This window comes from Trichosurus vulpecula, chromosome 1 (genome assembly GCF_011100635.1).
Source record: "Trichosurus vulpecula isolate mTriVul1 chromosome 1, mTriVul1.pri, whole genome shotgun sequence".
Taxonomy (NCBI): domain Eukaryota; kingdom Metazoa; phylum Chordata; class Mammalia; order Diprotodontia; family Phalangeridae; genus Trichosurus; species Trichosurus vulpecula.
Genome location: NC_050573.1, coordinates 541,844,293 through 541,869,765, shown reverse-complemented (window position 1 = coordinate 541,869,765; position 25,473 = coordinate 541,844,293). Strand labels below are relative to the sequence as shown.

General features: G+C 39.2%; 1 pseudogene; it reads right to left on the bottom strand.

The window, feature by feature from the left end:
- Positions 1–21,419: 21,419 nt before the first annotated feature.
- LOC118841497 overlaps positions 21,420–25,473 on the bottom strand; it is a 36,252-nt pseudogene continuing 32,198 nt past the window's right edge.

The following is a 25,473-nucleotide window of genomic DNA, read 5'->3' as shown; positions in this document are numbered from 1 at the left end:
TTCGCTGCCTGGCCATATTCCCAACCAACTGACTTGACCCTTGAGTTTTTCAGTGGGGTATGACTGCTTGTAGACTTACGAGTTCTATGTTCTACGTTTGGGGGGGAGGTGCCAGTTCTGTCAGAGCCGCACTCCTCCTTCCCCAAGGACCCCCAGTCCAGACTGGGCTTAGATCTTCAGCAGGCTGTTGCACTCCTGCTCTGATCCGCCACTAACCCCTTCATTTTGTAGAGGAGGAAAATGAAGCCCAGGAAGGTGAAGTGATCTGTCCAAGGTCACAAAGGCACTAAACACTAGGGCAGTATTTGAACCCAGGTCCTCTCATGCTGGATCCAGTCTGGTACAGGCTTCTTCTTGCTTCATCTTTGTCTCTCAGGATCTCTAGCATCCCTCCAAGTTGGTTCCAATTCTACCTGCTACATCAGTGATGCCCAGCTTTTCTTGATTGGTCACAGATATTTGTCTTCTCATGTTTTGGTGAAGTCCTTATATCTGACCTTCCTTACAATACGATGGTTTTACTATCCTTGTATGTCACAATTTGTTGACTTTTCCCCCACTGATTGGCATCCATTTTATTTCTGAATTTTTTTGCCACCACACAAAGTGATTCTGTATATATGCTGTCATGTAGGTGTTGCAAAAGCCTTAGCATAATTTTAGCCTTCCATAACCTTTGGTGCACTTTCTATATGATGACTTTCCTTTCTGTCATTGACTGCTTTGGATTCTATGCCCATTAGTGGAACCACTAAACCAAAAAGACTAGCTTAATGATCTTTCCTGCATTATTCCAAATTCTTCTCCAGAGCAGATGGAAAAATTTCTAGTACTACCAACAGTGTCTTCATGTTCTGTCTTCCCACAGCCCCTCAAACATGGAATAATTCCAATGTTTACTGTGATTTTCAATTAATTGGTGTGAGGTAGAGCTTCAGAGTGCTTTTCATTTGTTATCTCTTAAATTATTAGTGATTTGGAACACTTTTCTACATTCCTCCTCATTTCCAGGAGAATGACCTCCTTTTGGGGATCTTGGTCTTTGTTGGTTTCTCCGCGTTCTCAGAAAATCTTTGATATGGGCTCTGTTTGACCCTGCAATAAATATCTACCATACAACAGGGGAAACCAAGAGCACCATTTGTTTGGCACTATGAGAGACAGGGGTGACAGCTGTATATAGTGCATTAACCCTGCTACTAATAGCAGCTGGGCAAGCAGCTTTGACAAGATAGCCCAGAAGGGATTTGTTTAGGGTTTCAGCTAAGCAATATCCTAGAGAGAAGGAAAAAAAAAACAACCTTGAATGTGAAGGACAGCAATTCCAAACAAGCAAAACAAAATCATCCTCTAGCAAAATAACTGTGATTAATGGAAAATAATAGGCGCTGCAAGTCCCATTTTGGGGAGAGATCACCCTTCCTGGCATCTGTTCTACAGGATCATGTTAAAGTATTCTAGAGCAGAAAATTCTTTTGGATGGATCAGTCTCTGGCAAGATGGTTTATTTTTGTTCTTGATTTTTTTTGCTCTTCACATCCCATTGAAAACCATAGCCTTGTTCTTATACATTTCTTCTTCTTGTTCTTCTTCTTCTTCTTCTTCTTCTTCTTCTTCTTCTTCTTCTTCTTCTTCTTCTTCTTCTTCTTCTTCTACTTCTTCTTCTTCTCCTGCTTCTCCTCCTCCTCCTTCTTCTACTTCACTGTCATAATTCATATAGCACTTTAAGGTTGGCAAAGAACATTACATATATTATCTTGATTCTCACAACTATCCAGTAAGTTGGTTCTATTATCGTCTCCATTTTATGGATGAGAAACTTGAAACTGACAAGTGACTTATCCAGGACCACACAGCCTATGAGGTGCCTGAGATAGGATTTGTACTCAGTACATCCTGAATTCAAGTCCAGAACTCTGTTTACTAGGAATACTTCTTTCAGTCATGGAGAATATTAACTTGCTTTGCACAGAAGGATAACATCTGTCTTATCAAAGAGACCAAAATATTCCTTATGCATTTCAGTGGCAAAACTTCAGTTTTAATTTATTGTTAATAGAAAGATATGCTTCTAATAAAATCTTGTCATTTTATGTAGCTGCACAAAAAAAAAACGAAATTGTAATTCTGGGAAACCATATGTAAATAAACAGCCTCCATCCTTAATTTAATTAGTTTGAGATCCTTCTCATATGAAAAAAGGTGATCACTTTAGTTAAGGGAAAAGAACAAACAAGGAAAGAAAGCTCATCAGATTACTGAAAGAGATCATAACATAGCAAATGGGTTTTTTTCCTACAAACTAATCCCAGTGGTTTTTGCATCAAGTCTCTTCCAAGATTTAGTGCCTTACTCTTCATTTCATAGCTATTAGAGATCTTCACATATACAAATAATTGTATGAGAAAGGGTAAAAAAAAACAGGATTAGGAGACTTGTTTTATAAGTGTGTTATAGAGAATATCTAGGGAGGTAAAACTTCTGTCCAAGCAATTATACTTTAAATGCATGGGGATAGCTCATTCCTTTGAGCAACCTAAGATGAATCAACCAATGAATGCTCCAGCTGGAAGGGACAATAGAATATTCTCCCCTCCTCCTTCTGTCACAGATGAGGAAAACTCATTGACTGGCTCACCCTGTGTGACCAATTGGTGCTATTTCAGAGAATAACCTAGAACCTTCTGATGTACAGTTCCGTGTTGCAGTTATCAGACTTCTCAACCCACAAAACCCAAAGACCATGGAGCAGGTTAGTAGAAAATCTGCTGGATTAGGGTGTGAGTGGTCTGGCCCTAACCCCAGGGGTGGCAGAGGTGGCAGCAGTAGGAAGTTCCTGCAGCTGTTTCCAGAGCTCCAGCTGTGGCTGCTTCCAGAGTCCCTGGCTGTCATGGTAGGAAGAATCAAGCGATGGATCACTGCAGGAGTGCAGGGAGTGCTTTGCTGGTATAGAGGCAGGTTCTCTTGCTTTCTCCTGCTTAGATCTGAGTTGTGGTCCTGGTTGGTGGTTCTTGGGGGAGGAGGAGCGCTGGTGTGGCAGAGCTTGCTGAGACGGTAAAGTAGATGTAGCTCTGAAAACTGCAGAGCAGTGTCTAAAGCTTGGGACAAAGTACTCTCTACTCTACAAGCAGTCATACCCTGACAAAAAGCTCAAGGGTCAATAGTTGGCTGGGAACATGAACAGGCAGTGAAAATGGACTCAGATTTAGACTCAGACTTTGGAATATTTCTTTGATGACAAAGAAGACCAAAACATACAGCCTGAAGAAATCAACAAAGTCAAAGAGCCTACATCAAAAGCCTCCAAACAACACTGCAAATATAAGATAAAATCTTTGTAAAGAGATCATCAGTAACTAGAACAGTATGCCTAGTGCTTGATGACCATCTGTGGGTGTTTGCAATTCTGTCATGTGGATGAAGGATTAGAAATCAGAACTATGATGATTGGATAGAAGTTGCAAAGAGATGAACTGAGGCTTAGTCTAAGGAAAATAATTCTTGAAAGGGTAGAATGTATAGATATAAAACCAAAAAATCTCAATAGAGATTTAACTACACATGATAATATCATATTAATATATAATATATATAAAGAATAATCTTCACAAGGCTATCCAAAAGTGAAAAGTGGTACTTTCTTCTAGCAGAAGTTGGTTTGTTGGTTGGGGGAGGTGGAGATTCTTTTTCAGGTAAAGGTTAAACTAGGTATCCAGTGATTTTGTGAAGCATAATAAAGTATTAGAGAGTTGCTTGGAATAGAAGTGTCAAACACTGGGCCACTGGCAAACTGTCCAGTAACACTCCTGAGAACAGCTAAAACCAGATTAGAATGCAATTGAAAAATATTTAACAAAATGTAATTCAATACAATATAGATCATGTTAATACATGGTTTTCTAAGTCAATATACAGCCTGGGAGGATCCTTATGTATGGTTTAGAGGCCTTTTCCATTTGAGTTTGACACCCCTGGCTTAGGGTGTTGAAAAGTTAACCGATTAGCCCAGGATTACCTCTTGCAGTGGAACCCAAACCCAGCTCTCTCTGGCTCCAAACCAGCTCTCTCTGTCCTGCCACACTGCTTCTCACACAACTCTCTAACAACTTTGAAGATGACAACCTGAATCGGTAAAGGATATTTCCTTTTTCAGAGTTCTCTATATCATTGAAACCAAGACTGCTCACACAGAACTTCCATATAATCCCTTAGAGAGATGGCTTATGCATGTCATCACCTAAGAGTTTGCGGGATGAGTCTCTTCTGCTGGGTAGTGAGGATTTCCATGGAACCTACACTATATACTACATATATAGGGAGATAAAATGTGTGCTTGAAATAATAACATGAGATTATGTAATTATCAGGGTGATGAGTAATACAGAAAGGTGATACAGTGGATAGCATGCCGGTCCTGGAACCAGGAAATCCCATCTTCCTGAGTTCAAATCTGGATTCAGATACATACTAGCTGTAGGACCCCAGGCAAGTCATTTAACCCTGTTTGCCTCAGTTTCCTCATCTGTCAAATGAACTGGAGAAGTAAATGGCAAACCACTCCAGTATCTTTGTCAACAAAAGCCCAAATGGGGTCACAAAGGGTTGGACACAACTGAAAATGACTGAACTAAAATATAACTATCAAAATGAATGGATAAAATGCAGATTGTATAGGATAAAGAAGAGAGAAATCACTTGGGGTAGAATATTTTGGGAATGTTCATGGAAGAGCTAATACCTTAGAAGAGGGGTTAAATTTGGAGAGAATGGGAGAAGGGTTTTTCAAAAAAGTGGGACAACGGTCAACAAAGGCTTGGAGGTAGGACTGGTCTGATGATAGGAGAGGACTCGTTCATTTGGAGGAATACTAGGGGATTGTGTTTTTCAAGTGTAGGATAGAGACTGTTAAACCTGAAAATTTGGTTGAAGGAAACAACAGAGCTAGGTGATAGAAAAATCCATGTTGTTTATTATTTTCCCTTAAAGCATAGCGGAGCTAGCTTACTTGTACGTACAAGGAGTCAGAGTATAAACTCTGGCTGCCTGAACAAAGCAATGAGAAAACTTATATACGTTATTTTAGCAGAGCTAGCAAGCCTGTATGACCTCATTTTTATGACCCCCATGTATGTTTAACCATGATACAAGAAGAGTATTTTCCTTAATGGAATAGATTGTAAATACAACAAATTAGATAGTTGTCAAAGTGTCAATTGGATTTGTAGCCCCAGGATCTCTGTGTTTAATTGGCCATTAACATTCCACAACATAGTATATGCCCATAAAATATTAAGATAAGGAAAAGTCACACAATTCAAGATAGTGTCTGGGCTCAAGGTTTTCACCCTTAATGGCCATGGACAGAGCAAGAAATGCTCCATCTGGATTTGTTGATACAAGAGAACAAAGAGACTGTTAGGATCAGGCTTTTCTTCTGGTTAAGTAGTTCAGGCCCTGACTCTTATTGAAATTACAAAAATGATATAAAATAGTATAATATTTTCCACAAGACTAATTACAAAAACCCCCAGAAGTCACTCTGAGAGTAAGCTCCTTGAGGGAAGAGATTGTCTTTCTGTTTGTATTTGTTTTCCCAGTGGTTAGCATAATGCCTGGCATATTGTAAAGGATTAACAAATGTTTGTTGACCTAAGACAAGCCTGGCCTAGAAACTTGGGGGGTTGTAGCTCACTGTACTATCTTGCCACCCTGATCCATGAAAGGTGAGCCTAGAAGGAGAAAGGACAATGGATACTCACCTGTTTGATGACTTCGAACAGGCTGTCAGGGATATTGTGTTGAGGAGATTAATGTCCAAGTATATTCGAGAAAAGACAGTCTCTGGGTCCCTTCCACCTTTGCAACTCTGAAGGGCAGGTATATATCCAGAGGAGAGGATGACCAGGAAAGCAATTGTATCAAGAGGAATAACTCAAATAAAAACACCTAGGGGCTTAAGAGCCTGGGAAAGAAAAGACAAGGGGAGGGTAGAGAGGGGAGTGAGAAAGAGAGAACAGAGTGCTAGTTATTTTTAAGTATTTAGAAGGCTAGCATAGTAAAGTGATTATATTCAGTTTTGTTGGTTTTTAGAAGAGTGATAAAATTTTAAAAATTTTAACTATTAGGGCTATCTGAAAATGGAATAGTCTGCCTTATTGAAGTAATGAGTTCCCTGGGAGGGGGTGAGGTTTAAGCAGATAGAAGACAACTTGTCAGGGATGTTAAACAGAGGAAAGACTGGACTGGATGATCTCTGGGATCCTTTTAAAGTCTGAGATTCTATGATCCTGAATCATGTAGTACTATAAATGGGTTACAAATATACCTCAATTTCAAACGGTTGATGATTTGAGGCATCTTTTCCTTTCTTTGTCATTTTATAAGTAGATTGTGATGGGAGGCTGGGGACAATTAATTATTAAGCTCCCAACAATGTGCTTGAGTTGAATGTTGAGAAACAATATTGTACAATTCTTTTTATTCACATATATCCTATGGTATGCTTAGTGTTCCCACTATAAAGCATGTCTCATGTTCCAGTACTCTAGCAAAATTTTGTGACCAGATACTTGGCAGTCCTGTTCTAGGAATTTATTCTCCCTTTGAAAACTACATAAATGTAAAGCAGTACATTGTAATTAAAAGAACATAGGATATCTATGGGGAAACTACCTAGGAAGAATCACTATGACATTGGAAAGAACCCTGAATTTGGCATCAGAGGCCTAGTTTTGAGTCCCAGCATTATAGCTGCAACCCATGTGATCCTAAGGAAGCCATGTCTCCTTTTTCAACTTCTATTTCTTTATATGAATGCACCAGGTGTTTCTTCAATGGTATTTTATCCCGTAGGGTACAGAGAGGGCAACCAGAAGTCCCGACAGAAAGAAATGTAAGACACTGGCAAAGTAGAGCTTCCTATTTCCCCTTCCTCTGCCCTTGGAAGAAAGATTTCAGGTTTGACATTCTATTTGGGCCTTGGGAGCATCTAGAGACACTGAAGGTGGGACTTAGGCTTACATGTCCAAAACACAATCAAGAGGCAGTGGGCTTTGGAATTGAACTTCTTGGTTTGGCAATGCGTCAGCCTGAGCCTCTGCCTACTGTAATCAAAATGGTCCTTGGGAGGGCTGAGAACTGACATCCAATAGAGTATGGAAGAGTGCTTAGCCACAGCCGGGGGATGGATTTTTCTTCCTGCATCTCTGTGAAATCCATTCCATTAAACAACAAGAATTTATTGAGCATTTGCTATGTGCAGAGCATTATTCTAGGCTGGGGAATATAAGTAATAAGAATGAGCTTACCTTCTAAAATATGTAGCATAAACACATAAGGTTGATAAATACAATGTATACAAACTATTTAAATATAAGGGAGGAAAGGCACTAGCAACTGAGATAGTGGAAGAGGCTCCATGAAGAAGGTGCTGTTGAGCTCTATTTTAGAGGGAGAGGGAGTCAGGTAAGTCAGGGAGTCAGGAAGAGAGGCAGAGGTAAGGAAGGAGTGCATTCCAGACATGGAGGATAGCCCACATAATGGTGTGGAGTGTGTGTGTGTGTGTGTGTGTGTGTGTGTGTGTGTGTGTATGTGTGCATGTGTGCATGCAGCAGAGAGAAATCCAAGTTAGCTAAACTACAGAGCTTGGGACAGGGCATAATATCCATTGAGACTGGAGAAATAGGTTGGGGTCCAGCTGGAACACACACACACACACACACACACACACACACACACACACACACAGAGAGATAACTCTTTTCTTATCTCCTTCCCACGAACCATGTGGGACTCAAGAAAAAAAAATGCCTCCTTTCCCAAGGTCTCATGTCAATTCTGCCTCTTATATAGGCATCCAGCATGTCTAGCAACCTGGGTTACACAGAGTCCCTCTTATAATTTTGCAGTAATTTGGAGGAGTATTTCATTTTTATACCATCAGATAATAATTGAATCTAGGACAACATCCACTGTTTCCTAAGGAATTGTATGAGACTCAGGGTGGTTGGAAGGGAAGCAATTTAAGAGTTTGCAGGATGAGTATCTTCTGGAGGGCAATGGGGATACTGTTAACTTTGGGAAGGCTCATGCATGTGCACCAGAGAGGTCCATAGAGGTGTACTAAAAGAGCCTGAGAAAATGATTTGTCTGGTAGGCTGCATCTACCACCACCTGGTGGACAAATTATATATTACGTTCCCAAAGTAGGATCTGAGCTGAAATGCGATGTGCATATATGTTAGGGGCAGTGTCCTAAATATCACTTGGCACACCCATCAAGTGTACTGCCAACTTTCGCATATATAATGAGAAAGTAGGATTAAATGGCTGTAAGGTTCTCTACCACTACAGCCTACGATTTGAGGACCTTCATAACTAAAGTGGGAAGCAGGTAAGGTGGAAACAGCATTCAAAGCAAGATTATCATATTCTCCAAGGTAAGGGAAAATTTAGGAGAACCTAATTCCGAGAACAAAAAAGAAAAGAAAAGAAATATAAATCTCGATCAGGGCTGACATAAGGACAGGAACTGAAAGGGAAGAGGAAAAGAATAAGTTTTTATGTCATGGCAAAAGCTGAGGTCTCCACATGCATCCTGGGCCATCTCCAGTGTCTTGATCTACATCTGGCCACTGGACCCACATGGCTTCGGAGGAGAAAGTGAGGCTGGTGACTTTGCTCAGCCCTCCCTCCCTTAAATCCAATTCATTGCATGTCATGGCATCACCTTCCTGATGTCATGGTCCTCTTCAAGAACAAAGGACAAACAGCAGCAGCCACTCACTGTGCTAAGCACTTTAAAAATATCTCATCTGATCCTCACAACAGCCCCACAAGGTAGGTGCTGTTATTGTAATCCCCAGTTTATGTGTGAGAAAATTGAGGCCAACAGGTTAAATGACTTGCCCGAGTCACACAACTATTAAATGTTTGAGACCAAGTGAGAAAGTCAAGGTTTTGTCAGAAAATTGGGATGGGAAATGGGAAGCAGAGAAGTCCAGTTCTTGCTGTCAAAAATCAGGGTTAATTTAAAAAAAAACTTCTATAACTTACTAACTTTGAAAATTTGTTTGTTATTTAAATCCTGTTTGCCAAGCACACTACATATGTTAACTCATTCGAGTCTCACAACAACCCTGTGAGCTAAGTGCTATTTATTATCTCCATTTTATAGATAAGGAAATTGAAGCACTTTTATTTTTCCATGATATTGTGTGAGGTAGTGAGAGAATAAAGTGTGAAGACTTCACAGGGTATCTGTATATATATATATATATGTATTATTAATGTTTGAGAATCAATATTTAGAGAAAAGAGAAATGGGATAAATTTGAGTCTGTGGGAATCTGATTATTTAGCCTTTAGGAATGTCTTTCTCCCCCTTCTTCTTTAGATTTGTAGATGTCACTTCAGCTGTGAATGGAATACAAGATTGTGAAAGCTTCCCTATGAATAACTCAGGCAAGGTGATACTCAAATAGTACAAATTTAGTTAGGATGTGGACCTCACTAGGCCTAAGTTTCGTTTTCCTGTAAATCATATGATTTCGGGGAAATCAGGTGGTATTCCCCTCTCCCCCTCCCCGAGCCTACTTACAAACCGCCATCTTAACATTAAAGTTTCCTTATAAGGTAATTCTGTAGTTTCTGTGCTGGTATTGGGTAAAACTTATTCCTGGTTAGATTGTGAGGCCACCTGTCCCTGCAAATGGCGACAGAGGTCCAGCCTCTGGGGTGGTATTTCTTAGAATTGTTTGTACAAGGATATATATCCCCTTGCTTGCCTTCTCCCCCTTGCCTCTCTTCACTACCATCTCCGCCCTGGTAGTGGGAGATGCCTAATTCTCGCGAGACTTGATCAAATAAAGCTTCTGTTTGTTTCTACTTTGGGAGAACCAAGACACCTCTGTTTTTTATTTGAGCCAGTGGTCTGTTGTCCCACATAATATGAACAGTAGTGAAAACCTTTTTAGAATCTAAGATGTTTACTCATTACAAAAGGCAGGATAGCAGAGAAGTTGGAAACTTAGTGCTTTCTTCTCTTGAATATAACATGTACAAACCTGTACTGTGTAACATGTAATCATGGTTACATTGATATATTTCAGGCATGTTACAATGGGCACATGTTAACCTAAGGGACAAGGTGTAACCTGGCAGAACTGAATGAGGGAAACCTAGAGTGAAAATGATGACCAAAAGACCAGTAGTGGAAGCCAGTGAGCCAAGCCTGAGGAGTCGTTAGTAGAAAACCATCAAATGAGATACTATTTGTAAAGCCTAGCGTATAAATATTTATATTCCTAGCATATAAATGTTAGCTACTACTGCTACTGCCTTGCAACAGGGTAAGGGACCACATGCTAAAACATAGAATCATAGCATTTCAGCGCTGGAAAGAATCTCAAAGGTCCCCTGGCCCAAACTCCCCATTTTCTATGTGAGGAAATTGAAGCCCAGAGACTTTGATCTGCACAAGGTCATACAAATTAATAAGAAAACCAAGACTATAGACCAAGTCTACTGATTTCTAGTTCCTTGCTTCTCCTACTGTATCTAAAATTTGTTCTCTATCTTATCAACCATGAAAAGAAATTGCGTTTAGTAAAAAAAAAAAAAGAGAGAGAGAGAGAGAGAAAGGAAAAAAGAGATGAATTTTTAATTCTTGATAATAATTTAAGGTTTTGGTCCTAAGTCTACTTGTAATGGAGTCAGTGTAGAGTAATGAAAAGACCTAAATTTGAATTTTGGCTCTGCTATTTACTAGCTGTGTGATTTTGGGTAAGTCATTTTCTCCCTCCCTCACCTTCAGTTACTTTATCCATAAGAGTGATTGGGCTAGATCAGAGGTGTAAAAACACACTGGCTGCCAGTCTTGTGGCCACATTCCCAGATTAAATGTAATTGGAAAATATGTAATAAAATAAAAATACAACAGAACATGGATAATATTGATATGTGGTTTTATAAGTCAATGTGCAACCCTCAGGGCTCCTTATGTATGGTTTGGTGGCTCCTTCTGCTATTTGAGTGTGCCACCACCAGGAGAGATGATCTTGAAGGTCCATCTAGCACTGAAATTCTCTGATCTAAAAATATAAAACATAGGTGATGTTAATCTCTGGTTCTCTAAGTCAACATGCAGCCCAGAGGGATCACTTCCAAACTGAATTTGACACCACTGTTCTAGAGTATCTGATGTGAAGTTTCTCACCTAAGGATTCCAAAGTTCAAACATACGTCATTAGTTGTTTTCTACCATTTCCCCATTTGTAATGGATAAATTAAAAAATTCATTTACCAACATTCTGAAAAGCCAGTGCCCCATTCAAGAAAATCACTTTTTCTTTTACATGACCAGCAATGGAAGCCTCTCTCCCTTTGAGCCACAAAAAGACAGCCCCCAACAGAAGAGGAAAGGGACTGTTCACCTATCACAACAAAAAGAAAACTCCTCTGTTAATAGGAGATACAAGAGAAAAAAAAAGATTTTGAGGATCTTCATCAAAAGTATATTTTATTCCCACCTGCCAGTTGCAGTATAATTAGTATTGGCCTGAAGCAAAGCTATGAAAGATCTAAAATCCTTCCACATAGTGCTTTCATTTATTTTATGTTTTATTTATGAAACAAAACATGCATTTTCATGACATAGGATAATAAAAAGATGATTGTATATGAAACTGCTAATCTACTATGCACAATTTGCTATTCCTTTCAAATATAAAACAAAATTATCATGTAAATTTCCCTCCCCACACCCACCCATGGCTACCACTTAAAATAACTTTAGACAGTATAAAATGCCTGGGAGTACAAATGCCAAAACAAACCCAGGAACCATATAAACACAATTATTTTTTTAAATTTTTTAAAATTTTATAAATTATTGAATCGGATTTAAATAATTGGATAGATGTTAATTGTTCATGGGTAGGCAGGGCCAATATAATAAAAATGACAATTTTACCCAAACTACTTTATATATTCAATGTTATCCCAATTAATTTACCCAAAAATTATTTTACCAAATTAGAAACATAATAACAAAATTCATTTGGAAAAACAAAAATATCAAAGGAAATAACCAAGAAAAGAGATTTAGCAGCACCAGATCTTAAACTGTATCATAAGGCGGTAATTATCAAAACTATCAGTACTGGCTAAGAAATAGAAAGGTAGATTAGTGGAATAGAGTAGACATACAATTTACAGCAAATAAGCATCATAACCTTGTATTTGACAAGACTTAAGATCTGGGGATTAAAATTCACATACTCCTTTTTCCAAATTTCCTGCCTTCCTTCTTTTCTCTCTTTCGCCTCCATTGTTTTTGTTCAGTTGTGTCCAACTCTTGGAGACCCCATTGAGAATTTTCTTGGCAAAGATACTGGAGTGGTTTGTCATTTCCTTCTCTTGCCCATTTGACAAATGGAGAAACAAGCAAAAACAGGGTTAAATGATTTGACCAGGGCCACACACAGCTAGTAGGTGTCTGACGCCAGGTTTGAACCCAAGAAGATAAGTCTTCCTGGTTCCCATGCCAGTGTACCGTCTAGCTGCCCTTCCCTCTCTATGCTTGCCCGGTATTGGACTAGATGATGTCCAACGTCCCTTCCAGCTCTAAACCTGTGATCTTGTGCGCTTGCTGCAGGGGGGATCACTCCGGGTGGGGTGAAAACTCTCAGTTTCGCAAATCACTTTCTTCAACAGCCCCTAATCGGTCGCTGTAGCATAAAGTCTTTCTCTTGACTGCAGGTATTGGCAGATGAGCAAAGGGGAGCAATTCTTTTCAAGGGATAAACAATCGGTCCCTCTTTCTGGGGTGTGGTTATCTGTAGCTCCCACCTTCCGCAGATAAGGAGAGCTAGCCGGGAGTGACTGCTGCAGCTGCCTTCCGGAGACCACTCCCTGTGGACCCGCGCTGGATGGAGGGGGAGACAGGTAGGTTTGCAATCCGAGGGGTCCTCCACCTTCACCCCGCCCACTCATGTCCGTTCCCTAAGGAATTAAAGGAGACAGAAGGACGGTGCTCCTGCCTGACAGGCCAGTTCTCAGAGTTTGGGATAAAGCGGATTTCTGAGAGCTCTTCTTCCGGAGCGGCTTCATCTCAGACCTGCCCGGTACGTGGAGATAGGTTCAGTGTGCCCGGGCCGATGGGGATGGATCGGGCTCAATGGGGATGGAGGGTTTGGGACCAGGGTGGGAGGGAAAGGAGGCTGCCGAGCGAGACTTAAGCCCACTGAGCCTCATTTTTGACTCTCTCATTCCTTTCCAGAGAAGTCTGTTAAACAACAAAGCTCTTCCTAACTTCAAGCCCAGCCCTCAATCCACTAAGCCAAACTGACTAATGATAATAGAATAAGCTCCTAGTGGTGAGAGGTCCAAAAAAAATGTATCTGATAAAAGAAAAAATAAAATTTCTATTTTGAATATATACATATATATGTGTATATATATCCATATTTTTCGGTCAGTCATGTCTGAATCTTTGTGACTCCCTTTGGGGTTTTCTTGCCAAGGTTACTGGAGTGATTTGCCACCTTTTTCTCCAGCTCGTTTTACACCTAAGGAAACTGAGGTAAATAAACAGGGTTGAGTGACTTGCCCAGGGTTACACAGCTAAAAAGTATCTGAGGCTGAATTTGAACTCAGGTCCTCCTAACTCCAGGCCTGGAGCTCTCACCACTAAGCCACCTAGCTACCTCTAGATACAAGGTAGTTTAGTGAAGAGGGACTTGGCTTCAACCTTGAGGTCAGGAAAATTGGGGTTCAAGGCCTGCCTCTGAGCTCATGTGACCCTGTAAACTTTCAGTGCCTCAGGCACTCTGAGACCGGAGTACAATTGGCAGGGAAGCTTCCTCACCAAATTTCCTATACTATATTAGTGAAATCAAAGATGCAATTAAAAAAGAGCCAGTCCCTGCGCTGGCGATACAGATACAAAAGTCAGACTGCCTTCCTCCCCCTCTAAATCGTGATGATGATGACTGTGATGATAGCAACAACTACCATTTGGGTAGAGCTTTACAAGGCATCTAATTTGGTCCTCATAACGACCCTGTGCATGAGATGTAATTATTATCTCCATTTTACAGATGAGGAAACTGAGGCAAACAGAGGTTAGGTGACTTAACCAGGGTCATACAGCTAGTGAGTATCTGAGACAAGGTCCTACGTCAAGTAATACATGTTCTTTAGTTGATTGATTGGAGGTAATTCTTCTATTTAGATTCTAGGTTACGCCAGGAAAACAAGATCTCTGATAGGATTTGCTAACTCCTATGAGTTGTTTGGTATATGCTTTGAAGTGGACTATGGGACTGTTAGCTGAGGACCAGTCTAGTTAAGTGCAGAGGGATTCATTACCAGGATGAACTAACCACGATGTTGGCCGCAAGATGGGGAACCTTTGAAAACACAGCTGCTGTTCAAAGACCATATGTTAAGGTTTGGAGGGATTGTTATCTTCATCTGTAGGTGAATAGGAGGAAAAGATAGTCACCCCAGTGAAATCACTGAGATTTTCCTTATAACAAAATCCTCTGATGTTCAGTCTATTTAGATGAGATCTTTAGCTGTTATCAAATTCTTTTCTTAAACAAATAAATGCATAGCTTGTAATCCCAGCTTTAGAAAGGCTGTGGATCTTTTGAGTTTCATGGTTCTGAGCTACTGTGTAGTCAGCTGATTCTTAATATGGTGAACCTCCAGATCAGAGGGTGACTAGGTTGCCTAAAGAGCAGCAAATTGACCCAAGTTCAAAACAGAGCGTGTCAAAGACCCCAAGCTAGACTGGGGTAAAACCAAGGAGTATTTAACAAAAGGCAGATAATCTATGGGCCTTTTTCATTAATATTTAAGGTGCCAAAGCATCATTCTCCAACAAGATTTTTATTGCTGTATATATACTATCAGTCTAGTATTAAACCAGGGCCCACAGAATGCTGGCACTGAATATGGGATTGTACAGTTTGGCCTACTCCACTCTCCCTGATGGGTAGATAATTTTAAGATGAAAGATATGTGAATATCATATTTTTCCAAATTTGATATAATGAGGAAAATAGAATTTTGTTGTTGTTGTTCAGTATTGCCCAACTCTTTGTGACCCCATTTGGGGTTTTCTTGGCAAAGATACTATTGGAAATTTTTGGGAATCTCAAAAAGGGTAAAAGAGCAAGAAATTCCTCAGTTATTCAGAAGTCAAACAATAGACTAAAGGAAATGAAAGGTGAAATGTGGATTTCAGAGACCCAAAATCAGGTGTTTTAAGGAAGAAATCAGTGATGAAAAATGAAATAGTGATTGAATGCCAAGGATGGACAAGTGATTCCAAATATCAGAATCTCTGAAAAAGTGAATACTGTGTTTATGACAGAAATAAAAGAAAATAAAACCTAAACATAACCCTAACCCTAACCCTAACCCTAACCCTAACCCTAAATGCGCTCTGAAAAAGTGAATACTGTGTTTATGACAGAAATAAAAGAAAATAAAACCTAAACATAACCCTAACCCTAAGCCTAACCCTAACCCTAAATGCGTTCCTAACCCAAACCCTAATTCTAACCCTAACCCTAAATGCACTCTGGTTCCTAACCCTAACCCTAACATAGTGATTGGTTCATAACCCTAAATGCGATTGGTTCCTAACCCTAAATGTGACTGGTTCCTAACCCAAACCCTAAACCTAACCCTAACCCTAACACTAAATGTGTCCTGGCTCTGACCCTAACCCTAACCCTCAACCTAACCCTAAATGCTCTTAAACCCTAACCCTGACCCTAAATGCACTTTACATCAGTGCTATCCTTGTTGGGAGTTTTGCTTCCTAATTATTTTATCTCTGCAATACAACCAGCAGTTTCTTATTTCATATCCATCATCGGCCATCACCCAGTTTCCTGGACCACATGGTTTTTAGCCATGCCTGAATGTTCCTTGGAATCCTATATATACAACTTAAAAAAAATATTTCTGATCTAGGGGTGATTCCACTCTAGAAACTTTCCTTTATGGCTAGACACACAGGCATACTCTTGGAATCAAGAGAGTATGAACACATGAAGCTTTTTCTAGTCTTGCTCTAGTCCCTTTTCCTCTCTAGCTACCTCACATTAATTACCTTGTATTTGTTTTTTAATTAATCTGTTTATATTTATTCTGCGTATACTTAGAGATGTGTATGTTGTTTCGTAACAAATTGCAGAATCCTTGAGTTTCATGCTTTCTATTTATTTGTATCCCTAGTACCCAATATTCCCTAGTACACACTACTGGTATTTAATAAAATGCTTGTGGATTAATTAATAGGTACATGGTAGAAGCAGCTTTGGCCCATTTTCATCAACTAAAAACTATTTCCTTTGGAAGGCTGTCATCCTAGTCTAAAAAAAAAAATCATCAATAGAGTTAGCTGGGTTCCAAGGGTTGGATCTCAATCCATCTCCTTGCCTTATAATTGTTGCTAGAGCAAATCATTCTAGCAAAAAGCTGCATCAGCTCCTAGATGGAAGTTCATCTAATGCTGATTTCTTGAGAACTCATTACCTCAGTGTTCTGATTATTATTGCCCGTTTAATACCATGTTTTAGATTTTCCGACTTCTGGGAAGCCTCCTCATGACTTTGGGCTGTGGAACATGTATATAGTTGAAAACCCTTGTGGGGCACTCCATTCATTACTCTGTGTTTGGTTACAGGAAATGGATAGGAATTGGAAAGCCATTCCAAATTGGTTAAAACACTTAAGAAAATAAAACGGGATTAATTTGACTAAAGATTAGACTAATGAAGCTTGTGTCTGAAAATGTGTCCTGAGAAGCTTACTCTTCCTTCACCTCCAAGGTTTCCTCCCATCTCCATCCTAGCCAGAGATATGCACTCAGACATAGGCCAGCCATCCTCATTCTCCTCTGAACAGAAGAGATAAAATGCTTTTTTGATTGCTACATTGGCCAGGAAGAAGGAAACAAACTCAGAACATGGGGGAAAGGAACCTGGCCACCAAGAGCATAATTCCTCTAGGAAATAAAAGAGTATAAGCCTTTTTTGCACCATTTCACTCATAGGCACAACGTGGAAAATATCTCCCCCACAAATTGAGAAAACACCTCAGTCAGACTTGATAGCCACTGTAATAATATGTATAAGCCGTTTTGTAAAGAAAGACTCGTACCATCTGTGGGCATGAATGGCCATTCAGAAATACTATACCTTTTGGTGTAGGAGACGATTCTACTACTATGTGAGTGTGAGCAGTAGATTTGACAACTGAGTCACAGAATCTCACAGTTGATAAGGAACCCCAGGGTCAGCTAGTCCAACATACGGATGAACAAGAAACCCTTTTACAACCTGCCTGAGAAGTGGTCACGCAGAATTTGTTTGAAGTTCTTCAGCAAGAACAAAGGTATTATTTCCCAAAGCAATCCATTCCACCCTGGAAAACTTTTCATCAATCCTGAATCTGCTGCTCTGTAATGTATTCTTCATCCTAATAATGATCTCTTAGTCCTTTCACATCTACAGGCACTGTCAGTTCATCCCCTTATTCAGATTTCCCTTCCCATCCCTTCACAGGTAAAACGGATTGAACAGGTCAGCTATTCACTACCCTCTACCCCTGATTCCTTTGCTTTCTGTCCAGTCTGCACCCATACCATGATAAAACAATTCCACCATCTGTCTTGTCGTATTGTACTCCTATGGTGCTGAATGCTGCTGAAAGAAGTTGCTTATAAATGTTAAACACATCTTAGCTGGGCACTTGCTGCTGCATGGTGATCTTCTCCTAACTAATAGGGCCCATCGAGAAGCTGTTTGAAACCTCATATTACTCCTTCATTCCTTCTGGGGTGGTCAACCACTGTGAGTTTTTCCTCCCCTCCCTCAGAACTCCTCTGTATTGACACTCATTTATTTCTCCTTGGCTCCAGTCTGTGAGGAAGAGGCAGCTCTTCTTACCTTATACCATTCATCCCATGCTCTCTGATGTCTTACAGGAGCTTCCTCATTCCCATAGATTAATCTCTCTCTTCTATCTTCAATCTCTTGGCTTCTTCACTACACCTATGTCTCTCTCATCCTTAAAACAATTTTCTCCTGGATCCTCTTCTTTTTTCCTCTATACCTTTTCTCTTGACCATTCTACCAGCTCCCATGAGTTCAATTATTGTCACAAAGGTAATTCTCACATCTTAATATACAATCCTAATCTTTCCTGAGTTCCAGTTCAGTGTTACCAACTGCCTACTAAACATTTCCTCCTGAATGTACAATTGGATTTTAAACTTGATATGTAAAAAATAAAACTCATTACCTTTCTTCCCTAAAATTGTACCTCCCTCAAACTTAGTCATTTCCAAATAATAATAGCTAATAGCTAACATATAACAGATAAACACTTTGTGCTAGGCACTTTACAAATATTATGTCATCTCATCCTCAAAACAACCGAGGCAAACAGGTTAAATGACATAGCTGGTAATTTTCTAAATTTGGATTTGAACTCGTCTTCCTTACCCAGGCCCAGCTTTCTATCCACTAAGCCACCTAGCTGCCCAGTAATATCTTACTAGTTGTATATGTCATTTCCAAGAAACCCAGGTTTTCATTTAAGGAGGGTTTTCCTACTGCTACTCAAATGATCCGTCCCAAACATCACCCTAATCTCTAATTCAGCATTATGTTCAGTAATTTCTCCCTGGAAAGTTATCCCCTAGCCTGCTAATAGGCAAGACCTCCTAATGCTTGGGGGATGCCCAGCTTGGATGTGGCCCCCAATTTTGTACATTGGTCAGAAATTTCTCTTGGTATTAGGCCTAGTTTCTTGCATGGGAGATCTAGTCCCACTCATCACTCCCCAGAGTATATGTGGATTTCAAGAAGGGTGTTAAATTTTGGTTTTAAGAGAGAAGCAAGGATACATGCTGAAATTGTTGTTTCCATTTCCTCTACCCCTTCCTTTCCTCTTCCTTCATCCATTTACTTGGACAGATAGTTGGCTAGCAGGCTGAAGAGACCAGCAGACAATATACATTTTCTGTCATTCAAGTCTTGTCAATTCTACCTCCACTACCTCTCTAGCATCCATCAGAGTTACTCCCACTCAGCCACTACCCTCATTCAGGTTCTCATTACCTCATAGCTGGACTATTACTTCTAATTCATCTCCCTGCTTCTAGAATCTTCTTTCTCTAATTTTCCTTCATCACAATTGCCTCAAAAAAAAAATCCAGCACAGGTTATGACCATTTAACTCAAAAATCATCAGTGACTTCTTATTACCTCTATGAATTTAAAATCATCAGCCTGACATTCAAAATCATTTCCCCCCTTCCAAAAAATAAATCAAATAAAATCATTCCCAATCGAGCCAATCCACGTTTCTAGACTTATTTACTCTTGTTTATGCCTTCTGTATTTCAGACAATGTGAATTTGACATTCTGTCTTTCATCTCTGTGCCTTTATTTGTGTTGTCTATTATGCCTGCAATGCATTGCTTTCACTCCTCTGCTTCTTAGAATCCTCTTTTTGTTCAGGCTTCAGCATAGGTTTTCCAGTTGTTTTTGTCTCTCCAGGGTGTGTGTGTGTGTGTGTGTGTGTGTGTGTGTAGATATAGATATATCTTCCTTTTGCCATTAGAATAAAAAGTCTCTACGTATAGAGATTTTTTCATTTCTGCCTTTTAAGCTCCAGAAACGTCTAGCATAGTGTTTTTCATATATAAGACATTTACAAAGTATTTACTGAATCCAATTTAATTGTTTAAATGAACTGAATCCATTATCATCCCATCTACCCCAAATAGCAGATATTGTCACCAACCTTTTTCTTTTGGATATTTGTAGGCTCTAACAGGCAAACTCTAAAATCATTTTTCCTTGAAGAACAGTATTGTGTGTTCTACCTGGAGATTTCATGAAGTTATGTACAAAATACAAGTGGGCTCCCAACTGTAAGTTTGGTCAGTTTGGGCTGCTACTAACTTAGAATACAGGTAACTCTGATAAATTCTCAGTCTGTAATTATAACAGAATTTTAAGGAACTCTTCAGAATACAACAGCAAGATAAGTAGTATTTTACTCTTATCACCTTAAAAGAAGAAAGTAGTATCTCAAAGAAAATTTGACTTGCATGAAGAAAGAGATCCAAACTCATCAAGTTTGCATGCAGTGTAAACCTTGGCAGAGCTGTGGGGTCGGGGAAGGGGAATGCATACCACATCCAACAGCAGAATCAGGATATGAGACTATTTCACCAGACTTGCATGATGACCAAAAGCTAAGAAAATAAAATGTATTAGAGGTAAATATTAAGTCTTAAGCTTGTACTCATAAAATCATTTTTGAAAGGTTGGGCAAGACTGGATATTTAGCAGTTTGTATAAAAATGATCTGGAGGTTTTAACGTTTGAAAGCTTAGTATGAATCAATAATACACAGGACGTGGCCAAAAAAAATAAAAGCAATTCGGTTTTAACCTGTACATTAAGAAAGTCACAGTTACTAGACTGAAGGAGAGAGATAGAGTGCCACATGACCCTTGATGATGCCTTCAAGTCACCAGCCTTAGACAGTCTACATTCCACAAAACTGAAAACAAACGGCCGGGTAAAGGCTGAACCACTTCAGATTGGCAACTTTCTTGATTTTTATAAGAGAGAGTAAAATCTACATAATGTATGCAAGTGAACTTAGATTCCGGGCAAAATTTTGAAAATACTAATATGTTACATATGTAAAGGGATAGTGAAAATCTTTGAAAAAGTGATCAGAGAAAGCCAGTGTGGTTTCATGAAGAATGAGTCATGTATGCCAAACTAAAATCAGTTCCAGTTTCTATAGGATTACTAGGCTAGCAGATCCAAGGAATGCTGTAGATACAGTTTACTTAAATTTTAGCAAAGTATTTGACAAAATCTCTCATATTCTTGTGGAAAGTATGGAGAAATGTGGGCTAGCCAGAACTGCATTGGATTGCCCCAAATTATTATTTTTTTTAATTTAGCTAAAATCTTATATGTTGTTTCCCTCTGGTTCCTTTTTAATTTTAGGTGCTTACCTCTAGAGGGCCAGCTCTGAGAAAGTCCATTCTGGGATAAGATAAAGGCCAGAGGCCTGTTCTTTTCCTTGGGCTGATAGCTTGGCACGAGGGCTCTCCATCCCCCTCAGCATACACGTGCTGCTCAAGATGAAGGCTCTTCAAACCTCCTCGGTACACACATGCTCTCTCAAAAACCCCCAAATACCACCTGTGGGCTATTAACACAATGTTGTTTATGGCAAAAGGGGAAGAAAGGCACTAGGAAGTCATGCATTATGCAAATGCCTCCCATGTGGATTTGTTGATTCTGCTTGCCTAAAAGGGTATGTAAGCCCTGTCCCTCAGTTTAATAAATAGAGCTGTTTTTTACTCTTCCACCTTGCCCATGTTTTGTGGTTTTCTTTTCACTCTCCGCTGCATTTGGCCATCTCCGGCCATTTCGGCACCATAGCCACTGGTGGCACTCACCTTCAAGAGGATATCAACTGCCAACAAGTGCCTTAATTAACCTTTCTCATGGTAATCGCTCAAAGACTGGTAATCAGAAATTGATAGCCACAGTGAAAACACAACCTGCTGTGAATCCATGCACTTGGAGTTCATCTGGTTCATTTGTTGCAGCTTCTCAGAAAGCCCATTTAGGCCCCAACAGTTTCTTGATCACTTTTGACTCCTACCTATCTTCAGTTGTGCTCTATTAATGTTTTATTTTGCTTTGCTTTGTTTTTGAAATCAGTCCAAAATTTTCTAACTATAAAACCGGACCTGCTTCTTTCCTCCAGTTATGTTAAAAGATGAAAGAACACAGGCACAAACTGTGTTTATTTTAGAAAGACTTGATCCAGTTCTTCTCAAGGTGACAATGGGACTTGAGGAGTGTTTTTACTTAAGCTAAGGAAAGATTAGTGAATAGTACAGTAACATTGGTGGTATTCTCACGTAATTTACAGAATTCCAATGTTAAAGAACAAAATCATTCAATCTAGAAACAAGTTTAAAGACTTCCATAAATTTTATCTCTTTGTGTTTCGCTTTTAATGTTGTGATATTATTTTATTTAGAAAGATCATACAGCCATTTCTTCAGGGTATACAAAGCTGCACACGACACACATTCAAAACTGTCATTACTGATTCTTCTCACATTTTATACATGTGGCTTGCACACCCTAGGGAACATTAGAACCTCATACAAACTTCTGCAAATGACTAAAATTTGTCTCTCTACTACCAAAAGGGAATGGAGCTGTATGTCATTCAGGGTTTCCTATTTTCCCATTCCCGTTCTGAAATTAATGGGAAATATAAATTTTGTAGTTCTATGTATCTAATCCTGTTTTCCCAAGTGGGACCATTAGCTTTTGTCTGTCTTCTGTAGCAACAGACCACATCATTAATAACATAAGTAATTTTCAAATGAATGTAATTGGTCAGAAAGGGAAAGCAGTAAATAAAAAAGTGTGTATATACCAGCACAAATTCTTTGCCATTTCTGGAAAAACCTCTCCAAACTAATTCCTTACCAGCAGTAAGTCAGTGCTATCTTTTTGAATTCTGGGAGATAGTGTTTTGCCTACTGATGTAACAGAAGCATCACTGAATTGAGAACACAGAGGCCTAACCCTGCATTGGCCCTGGCTCCTCTACTGAATAGCCACTTGACTTTTGGCAAATCACTTATCATAACTGAGCTTAAGTTGCCTCCTTTCTAAAATGGGATAATAATGAATGAAAGAATGTATAATTTTAAAAGCATTTATTAAGCACTTACTATGTGCCAACCGCTGGAGATTCAAATTGAAAAGTCAAGACAAGGTTGATCTCTAATTAGTGGAGATGATATAAAAGAAAATTCAGGGGCAGGGAAGATGGAAAGATCCAAAAATACTGCCAGTGCAGTGGGAAGGATGGCAAGGCACTTAAGCAATGCTTGCGTCTGCGAATTCATGCCAGGTGGCCTCACCCTGGGAACTTTGGTTTGGGATCCCTGCATCCCTGGGTTTCTTCTCCCCCTCTACAGTGGCACTCCCCCCTCCCTATGACCACTTCTGTATTTCCTTCCCAATCACCCACAGAACCAAATTCCTCCCTTTGGCTCCTCAACCCAGCCTGATGTTTGTGGTTAGATGTCTCCCTGGTTAGTTGCATTTCTGAATGAGTTCAATGAGTTCAATGTATATATATATACTCTATGCAGAGCAATGAATGCCATGCAATTAAACATAGTAAGTAAAGTGCAAATCTCATATGTAACATTGTGGCTTTTCTCATAAGATAATAGTGAAGTTTTAATTAAATGAAACCCAACAGTAAGCATTAACAGTAAGCTTTAAGCTGCTCTGGATAGATCTTTATCTAATTACTTTCTCTTCATCTGATGCATTAGCTCGAATTTCTGGAATTTTCTGTTGGTTTTATGTTCAGATATTAATTTGATTCAATTTAAACCAATGGGGGCCCAAAATAAAATCAACTTTGTTATTTCCTGAGGGAGAAAACTGTTAATTTCACCACTAAATGCAGAAAGCTCCATATTCTCTACACATAGCAAGGCATTCCATCCAATTAAACAGCATAAATTAAGGCCAAATCCCATATCTAACATTGTGCTTTTTCCTATAGGATAATATGGAAGGCTTCATTCAATGAGACTCAACAGTTATCATGACTATCTGGAATTTGCGCTGGATATAGCTTTATCTACTTACTTTCTCTTCATCTGTTGCCTTAGCTTGTGTTTCTTCAGTTTTCTGTTGGATTTTTTTTAAATATATCTTTTATCCGACTGAATTCAAAGGGGAATGAAACAAATCAACTTTGCAAATTTCCTGAGACAAAAGTCTTGTCTTCACCACCAAAGACAGGAAGCTCCCTATACTCTACATATAGCAATGCATCGCAATCAAGTTAAAAAACAATTAACAAGCAAATGCTATATCTAACATTGTGCCTTTTCCTATAGGATAATTTGGAAGGCTTCATTCAATGAAACTCAACAGTAATCATGACTGTATTTTGTAAAGGAAGAGGGAAGAGCAAAGAGTGAAGGGTGAAGGTCTTCTAGAAGTTGAATGTGTGAAATACAGGCAGGCTGCTTATGCCTCCTATTTCATAAAGAAAAACCATAAGACAATATAAAGGTTGAGAAAAGAAAGTATTGAAGCTACTACAGACCAGATTCAGGTCAATGTCCTGAACAGCCAGAGTTGGATTGTGTATGCTACGCACGTTCTCATATTTCATTCGACTCTGAGGTAGCAGGAAAGATCTGGAAACAAGTGAGAAGTGCACACAACACAGATCTAAATCCATATCCTGCCTCCACATCAATATGTAAATAGTATTCAATCAATCAGCATTTATTAAACACCTACTGTGTACCAGTCCCTGTGCTCAGCTCTTAGGCTTCATAAGAAGTCCTCCCAAAGATGCATTATTGTGACATTGTTTTATACATAAGTAAACATAAAAGGCAAAATGGTTTCTAACTTCATTCAGTTTTCTTCCCCTGGGCAAGGATAAATAAGGCAAAGGAGATAGCTGGAAATAGCACCTCAATAATAAATGAAGTAATTCCTACACATTTAGGAAAAATGTTGAAACATTTGTTTTCTTCCCTCACCTCTTCATAATCTGCATATGCAAAATAAAGAAGCATATTCTTCTTCAATAAAATGCTAATCGCTCTCTCATGTATGTTAGTAGCTTCATCGCTAAATAAGTTAATATTGTTCATGTCTTATGGTGGAAGGGCAAGAAATAAAACTAACCTTCAGTTATTTAAACACAATTGAGAATGCAGTTAATTAATATACTTTATCCGATTTTCTTTATGCATAAATACAAATATTTGGATTTATATTTTGTTAAAAGCTTAAAAGTTCACTTTTTGGGGGGGAGGGGATAATTCGGGAATAAACATTTATTAAACCTTGCTATGTGCCAGGTACTGTGTCAATTAAGCACTTTACAAATATTATCTCATTTGATTTATTACTAAATAAATTTAAAACATACTCAGTCCCAAGACACATAGAGCAAGAGGAATATATAAAATGACTGCCATTTGAATCATTATTAATAAAGTTATTTAAAAGCCATCGCTCTATATTTACTTTTGAAAAGTGTCTAGGCTGTTCATGGCCAGGCTTCCTCACTGACATGCATTCTAAATGTGCAACAATTTTTTTGTCTGATTCTCATCTTTGAATGCGTAGTTAAAGCAGGGTCAGGTCCCACCAATCCCAGTGGAAATAACCAAGAAGCCATGGGTTGATTTACCCTTTTTCAGCCAGCAGCTTGCTGGACTGCTCCAGGTATTGGGCAGCTTCATACCAAATATCAGGGTGATGGCCCAGCACCAGCAGGCACTGCTCGTACGCAAACATCACTGCAAGAAAATGTTCAAAGACAACGATGTG